The sequence below is a fragment of the Loxodonta africana genome, chromosome 16, assembly GCF_030014295.1.
Source record: "Loxodonta africana isolate mLoxAfr1 chromosome 16, mLoxAfr1.hap2, whole genome shotgun sequence".
Classification (NCBI taxonomy): Eukaryota; Metazoa; Chordata; class Mammalia; order Proboscidea; family Elephantidae; genus Loxodonta; species Loxodonta africana.
In genome coordinates this window covers 24,035,987-24,044,434 of record NC_087357.1, presented here as the reverse complement: position 1 = coordinate 24,044,434, position 8,448 = coordinate 24,035,987, and positions in this window count along the sequence as shown.

The following is an 8,448-nucleotide window of genomic DNA, read 5'->3' as shown; positions in this document are numbered from 1 at the left end:
AAAATTAAGTAGGTTTCCTTATGACAGGACTTCTCAGAGCCTTTAATAAAAAAAACTATTGTTTATTGTGATCATCCAAGAAGGGACATGATAATGCTTTTCCAAGAATTTTTTGTGGTAGAACATCTGTGGAGCATATTTTGAGAGATGCCATATAATGCTTCCTGTTTTAAATAAGTTCAAGGATTTGTAAAGATAAATTCATGGGTAATGGAGCTCTGACCTTCGTTCAGGGAAAGATGGGAGGTTCAGCTTGTATTTCTGGCCCTTTGAGGTCAACATAAAGGAAGGTGGTTGCCATACCTGACTGGAATGACTGTTAGGATATCCCAAGATGGAATTCCATCTCTGTTTAAACCACTGATGCCTTAAAAATCAAATTTGTTTAATTTCCCCATTTTGGTTACTTTGACAGCACTCTGATTCTGTACCTGGTTTGATATACAGAGAAAAGGAAAACCTAGTGGAATTTTCCGGTGGTCCATGGGCCCAAACTCAATAACATGCTTTATTACAGAAGTTCTTGATCTTTTTTAGAGACATGACTCTTCTTGGGGTCTTATGAAAAAAAAGTTAAGGGCCCCCTTTGGCCAGAAGACGCATATCATGGATTGAATTGTTTCCCCCCAAAATGTGTGTCAATTTGGCTAGGCCATGATTCCCAGTATTGTGTGGTTGTCCACCATTTTGTGATCTGATACAATTTTCCTATGTGTTGTAAATCCTACCTCTATGATGTTAATGAGGCAGAATCAGAGGCAGTTATGTTAATGAAGAAGGACTCAGTCTAAAAGATTAGGTTGTGTCTTTTGAGATATAAGAAAAGCTAGTGGGGCAGGGGGTGGGGGGAGCAAGAAGAGCCAGGAGCATTTGTCCTCTGGACTCGGGGTTTCTGTGCTGAGAAGCTTCTTGACCAGGGGAAGAATGAGGACAAGGACCTTTCCCCAGAACCAACAGAAAGAGAAAGACTTCTTCTGGAGCTGGCACCCTGAATTTGGGCTTCTAGCCTCCTAGACTATGAGAGAATAAATTTCTCTTTGTTAAAGCCATCGACTTGTGGCATTTCTGTTGTAGCAGCACTAGATGATGAAGACAATGATATTCATAATGAAACTTGCAGAAAATTTTAGGGTGTTCTTGGACTCCTTGAAACCCACCAATGAATCACTAACCTAAATTCATTGCCTTTAAAGAGAACTTTCTAAAAACAAGTACAAACACGTACACATACACGCACATATATACAGCATAAGAAATGTTGTCAAGACTTTCAGCTACCCCTTCAGGAGTTACTTTTTTCTTCTATATTCTTGGTACTTGGGGATGGAGGGGGGTGGCTTGTTGCCTGCTAGTTCCTATTTCTATGACGGCTTTGTCGATTGTGCTAAAGGGCTGCCAGTCACGTTGCTTCAAATGCAGAGTGTGGGGGTTCCCTTGAGTTGTTGCTTAAAAACATTGGTCCTAGTTTTTCTTTCTGGAAGCTGCCCTCCTAATTTTTTGGAAAGAAAAAAAAAAAAAAAGAGGGCTGAATGCTAAAACTGATGCAGAGAATCATCTGGAAAAAGAAGGCAGCTGCCTGCAGTAGGATGAGGTACTTTGGTCTCATCTGCAATTTGCCTGGAGCCAGACCTCTTCCCCTCTCTGGGCCTCAGTTTGTAAACTGAGAAGGTTGACCTCACTAGTCCATCTCCCAAGACTGTCTTCTGTCTATGGCCTTTCATAGGGCTAACATTAATTTTGCTATAAACATTTAATAAAAGTAACATATCCCTTGTCTTTCTGCTGTTCTCCTCTTACTTGCCACTACTTTTATTTTTGCTCAAAATAAAATAGAAGTTTGATTAGTTCTGTTAATGAACTTCCTTTACTTTATGTGTCTGCCCCTACCAAGTATTTAGCTCTTGAGCCCACCCCTGCCCCCTCCCCCAATCTTCCCAGTTTGTAGGTTTGGCTCTCTTAATCCCAACCCAAGATCATTCACTCCTCGTATTTTCCAGCATGAAAAGTCTCTCATTTTCACACCAGATCCTTGGGCTCTTCCTCCTAGTTTGGGAAGCAAGCAGAAACTGTAGGGATAGAGAAGAGGAGGGTGTAACAGAGAGCGTGTGTGCACTCAGGGCTCGATGAGAAAACAGGACTGAGTCTGAGAAGTGTGAAGCCTTGCGAGGACCCAGTGTTCCCGCAGAATGCAGACAAAACCCCCAGAGATGTGCTTGGAGAAACTCTTCTCTACTCTGACTCAATATGATTAAGTGCAGGGTGTGGCAGTTATAGTAAGCACTGGAAAGCTTCGGTTAAATGATCTGTGATTGCAAAAGTCTGAGGAGATGGAGTTTTCACTGGCTTAGAACTGAGGCCAGATGTAGGAGATGTGTTAAAATTTATGGGCTCTTGGGAAAAGATATCCTGCTGGAGTTCCTGAACCTTGCTTGAAGTTATTTCTACATCCTCAAGGAAGCAGGAGTGATTTGGTGGGAGTTGGGGGGGAGAGGGCCAGAACACAAAGAAATACACCAAGAAAACCCCTCAAAACTTGAATTGGGGAAGTAAAACCTTATTAGCATTCATTATTTCTTGGTACATACTATTTTAAAAAATTGTAGCTATTTCTTTGTGCTGTGCTACGTTATGCTCATTACTCTAGGAAATAGATTCTTGAAATGCTCCATAAACAACTCCTAAACATCATACAAAGCCTCCTCACTGCTGCTCCCCACAGATCTTAAAATGGGTTCATGTGCTGCCAGGAAGCTGGGGTGGGGGTAGGGGGGGTGGCAAAAATGGGCTCACGTATTTGAATTTTATTCAAAACACGCGAGGTTGAGTGGTAGAATTTCAGCCTAGACCTATGTGCCAGAAGGTCTGGACCTGCCCTGTCTACTCATTCTCTGGCCTGTGTAGTAGAACCAGGGCAAGGCTGGGGCACTGAGGTCTCCTTCGCATTTCCGGCTCTACTACTAACAAGCTGCGTGGCTCTGGATAACTCACCCAGTCTCTCTTGGTGTCTATTTCTTCATTTATATAATGAGAGGTTTAGACTATAGCATCCCCAAATGTCTTTGCATCATAAAATCCCACTAGTACCAGTGGCCTGCTCAAGCCTCATTTTCCTTAAGTCAGGGAGAATGATACCTGCCTTGTCTAGTTCATAGGGAGGTGGTGAAGTAGATGTGAAAGTGCTCAGTAAGCCTTAAAACACAACATAAATGTCAGTTATCATCACTGGTGTTAGAATTCTTCAAGCAGCTTTCTTCCTTCAAAGCATGTTTCGTGTCTTTTATCAATTGTTCTCAAGAGCAATTCATTAGCCAAAAGACAGACTGGCTCATAAAATAAATAATATCACCCAAGAGTACTGTGCTCGTCTAAAGAATCATCTAAATGAGATCTAATGGTCAACATTTACCCTAGACCAAAGATGAGAAGATAAGGGGGACAAGGAGGCTAGATTAATGAAAACAGAACCAGAATGGAAATAATGAGAATGCTGACACATTGTGAAAAGTGTAACCAATGTCACTGAATAATATATATAAGACCCAAACCAAACCCACTGCCGTGGAGTCAATTCCAAATCATAGCCACCCTACAGGGCAGAGTAGAAGTGCCCCATAGGGTTTCCAAGGAGTGGTTGGTGGATTCCAGCTGCAGACCTTTTGGTTAGCAGCTGAGCTGAGAACCTAATTTACTATGTAAATTTTCTCCAAAATCACAATAAAATATATATTTTTAAAAATGAACAGCTCAGTGCCATACAGGAAATTTATTTCAGGCAGATGAAGTTGCTGCAAATGGCAGTAGCATCTGAAAGTTCTTTGGAAGGAAGTGGCATAAGACCCATTCTCGGTCCCCAGAGAGATGGTCTCTTTTCAGTCTCATACAGTGCTCACTAAGAAACTCTTCTCAAATGGGGCTCCGCCTGAAGAATGAAAAGGCCTTGGAGAGTTCCAAGGGCAATAATAGTCATTGCAGGTGCTTATCTTTTACCTTTCATCTGTGCTTCTCCACGTAATTTACACACATTAATTCATTAGCACTCCCAACCCTATAGCAGCCATCACTTTTGCCTTTGTGACGGAGGGCGGTGGTTACATCTGAGTTTTGCAATCTGAGAAAGCCCAAGTTGAGAGCCACAGTCCTTCTGTCCAGCTGTGCCATCTCAGTAAGGAACCAGCATCACCGAGTGTAAGAACTGGAGTGCCTTCCTAGAGACCTCTTGCAGAGGCCACCCCTCCCTTTGTAAAAATTTATTCTGGTAAAATATATATAATAAAAAGTTTGCCATTTTAACCATTTTTAAGTGTACAATTCAGTGACATTAATTACATTCACCATGTTGCGCTGCCATTACCACTATACAGTTCCAAAAGTTTTACATCGTCCCAGTACCCCTTCAGCAATAACTCCTCATTTCTCCTCTCCTCCCAACCCCTGGTAACCACTATTAAACTTCGGTCTCTATGCATTTGCCTATTCTAGATATTTCCTGTAAGTGGGATCATATAATATTTGCCCTTTTGTGTCTGATTTATTTTACTTAGCATAATGTCTCAAGGTTCATCCATGTCATAGGCTTTATTAGAACTTCATTTCTTTATATGGCTAAATAATATTTCATTGTATGTATATTCCATGTTTTGTTTACTCATTCATCTGTTGATGTACACTTGCGTAGTTTCCACCTCTTGTGATTGAATAATAAACATTGGTGTACAAGTATCTATTTGAATCTCTGCTTTCAAGTCTCTTGGGTATGTATCTAGGAGTGGAGTTTCTGAGTCATATGATAGTCCTATGTTTGTTCTTATGTTTAGGTCATTGATCCATTTTGAGTTCATTTTCATATATGGTGTGAGGTATGGGTCCAACTTCATTTTTTTGCACGCAGAGATCCAATTGTCTCAGCACCATTTGTTGAAGAGACAATTCTTTCCCATTGAATGGACCTGGCGATCTTGTCTAAAATGAATTGGTCATAGAAGTATGGTTAATGCCTTCTTTTACAGTGCAGGAAACTGAGGCATTCAGTTGAGGCCCAGAGAAGGGAAATGAAATGCTCAAACCAACACAGCTAGTTAAGGACACAGCCAATAATTTGAAGAGGTTAAAAAAAAAAAAAAAAAGAAATTACACCTCCTGAACATCTTTTCCCCCATATACACTATCAAACCATTTGGGTCTCTCTAGGCATCTCAATAGTGCAGATGCCTGAGGAGCAGGGAGAAGATAAGGTATATACTGTCTTTCTGATCCCACAGCACAGTTTCTGTTTCCACTGCTGAATAGAGTTCTGGGCAATTGTGGTGGCCAGGGGCTTAGTGAGGGTAATGAGCACCCAGGGGCAATCTCTAAATTGTGCCCTGCCCCCCAATTCAAGCTCCCAGGGGGATTGTGCCACCCCCCCCTCCCCATTTCAAGATGAACAGACCTTACAGCAGTGAGCATCAGCTGAAATGCCTTCCCCCCACTTGTCCAGCTGGTTCAGTCAGATGCCTTCCATATTTGTGGTGCCTCAGAATGTCATTTTGTGCCTCATCTGGTGCCCCCTTGACTTGTGCCAGGGAGTGAGTACCCCACTCTACTCCCTCCATCCCCACTCTCTACACCTCTGGAGATGTGGTGGTGTCCCTTCTCCTAAGCCTGTGGAATAGTCATTCTTAAGGAAAATGGAAGTTGCAACTCCATCATTCTGGGTAAAATGACTTAAGGGGGAAGGGCTCTCTCCTCTTCCCTTATCCAACACCTAAACTAGCACAAGCCCATAGGCAAAGGGCTTTAGGAAACAGAAAGTTAGTTTATGGACAATTATAACTGAAATGAAAGTGTACATTGTGGCCCAGAAGGCTAGGCAGATCTAGGCTTCATATGTTACCTACGCTGAAGCAGAATACCATAGTGCCTTTTGCCAAGAACGCAGCTGGACCAGCTCCATGCTTTTCAAAGAATAGGCACACAAGACATATTTGTGGATTGATTTGGTGAGCAAAAATTCTCGGCACTTGAATCCTTTTCTGTTTTCAACTTTTTTTTTTTTTTTTTTTTTAATGTTTAGCTACAAAGGCATAGGTGGCCAGTGCCCAATGCAGCTGAAAAGAATCTTGGTGACAGTGGCTGTCATTTATAGTCCATTATTTTCTAAACTGGTTTCTGAGCAGCACTGATCCTGAGATTTCTTGACAAAAAAAGGTTCCATGACCAAAGAAGTTGTAAAAACATTGCTGAGTTTTCAACGCCTGTGACCCAAGATTCAAAAAGCACATTAGCTTATTAAAGATACTGAGAAGAGTTGGGTTAAAGAAACAGTTTTATCTTTGTTGAAACATGTTCTTTCCAAATCACAGAAATTGATCCCCCCCTCAACTTTTGGCATGACATTCATTACAAAATTCACGTTCTTTGGAAAATAGAAATGCTGATTTAGCCCTATTTCTGAATTTTTGTTGTAGTGTTGTTAGGTGCCATCAAGTTGGTTCCAACTCCTAGTGACCCTATGTACAACAAAATGAAACACCTCTCAGTCCTGCACCATCCTCACAATTGTGGCTATATTTGAGCCCATTGTTGTAGCCACTGTGTCAACCTATCTCCTTGAGGGTCTTCTTCTTTTTCACCGACATTACTGGTGAATTTTACTGGTGAAGAAAGAGAGGTCTTGAGGGGAGCTGAAGTTCTCACAGGTAGTTAGCAGGAAGCTAGGACTAGAACCCCATCTCCTGACTGAGTGGCCAGAACTTGTCAATCACACTCAACCAGTCTGGCATTCCTGAAAGTGGGCCCTGAGATGCCAGGCATCATGGATAGTGCTTGAGATGATGAAAAAAAGAATGTGGAATCTTACCCCATAATGGAACCTTCCAAGGTAATTTGCTAAAAATATAGGTTGTTTTAGATGTTTTCTTAAATGGGTAATTGTATTCCACTCTTTCCTTATTTCACAGATTTTGAGATGCCTACCTAACACAGCTTGGGTATACCATAGGTACTTAGTAATTGTGTTGAATGAGTAAATTAAAGAACCTAGCAAGAGTCATAGGAGGTCGGTGGCAAGGAGAAAGACAGAAAGGGTCAGAAACTAAAAAGGAGAGAGAGAAATACATGTAGAAAGAAAAGAGTAGTTGGAAAAAGGAGCCACCAGTCACTGATTAGTGGAGAGGATAGCAAAGCACTGGCAGAGAAGGGAAAGGAGGCAGCTGGAGAAGCTGAAAAACAAAAACAGAGTGGAGGGTAAGCTTTGATTTTAAAAAGAGAAGGCGGCTCACGAAGCTAGTTCAGATGCTGGCCATGCCAGGAGCCAGCCCTCTGCCCAGAAGATGGGGATGGGGATCAACTGCTGAGAACCTTTGTGAATTCAGATCAAGGTGTATTTATTGCATAAGTACAATTAATGTTCAAGGCATCTTCTTAGGCACTACAACAACAGACACAGGTCTTGCCCTCAAGGAGGTTATAGTCTAACCGAGAGAAAAGCTAGGACAGGGATTCAGATAAAATAATGCTAGGCAGAATGTAATTAGTGCTTCTAGAGGTACAACAAACTACACATTGTGAAGAATCAGGGGATAGGACGATCATATTAAGTCATGAAGATAAAGAAAGAGTATGTGGGAAGGCCTTGCAGCGTGGATAGGATTTCACCAGGCAGAGATGGGAGATAAGAGGAGAGGCATTTCTAGGTGACAGAACATGATAAAGAACCACCAGGAGATGGGGAGGCATATGAAACAGTGAGTGGTCCAAGTCAGTTCCAGCGAAGGCCATGTGTGGACTGGGAGGGGTGCAGAGAGCCAGAGCCACAAAGTCTTGAAGCCACATTGTGAGGCACTGAATGCCAGGCTGGGGTGCGGACATTCCAGGTAGGCAGTCGGAAGCTAGTGAAGGATTTTTGCGCAGAGAAATAATAGCATGAAATGATTCCCAGGTGGGATGACTGGGCAGAAAATGGTTAAGTCAGGGGAAGGAGGCAGCTCCATACTGGATATGGCAATGAACCATTCAGGCGTTGTCCATCAGAAAATCCTGCCAGAGCTAGCCGCTGGAGATCGACCTGAGTCTTCTGAAAGCACATAGCGACTTAGAAAGAATGAGAAGACTAGCCACAGAAATGCAGCCAAGAGGAAAAACAGCAAAGAACAGCCACAGCAGGCACAAGTTTCAATAAACAAATTGTAGCCATGGTTGAGAACCCCAGCTTTGGTGTCCGGAATGTGTGGATTTGGATTCTAGTGGCCTGGTTAGCCATAATTAGCAGGGTGTGTTTCCGCATCTGTGAAATGGGATTATCCCCAAAGGTACACGGCATTGGCTGAATGTTCTTAGTACGGGATCTGCACGCAGTGGGAGCTATGGAGTGAGCAACGGTCAGCAGGAGAAGCTGGACGGGTTAAAGGCTTTCCCCCTGCAGTGTGTCCAGACACACAAGCAAGGACCAAAGCCTTTGCATTAGCCGAG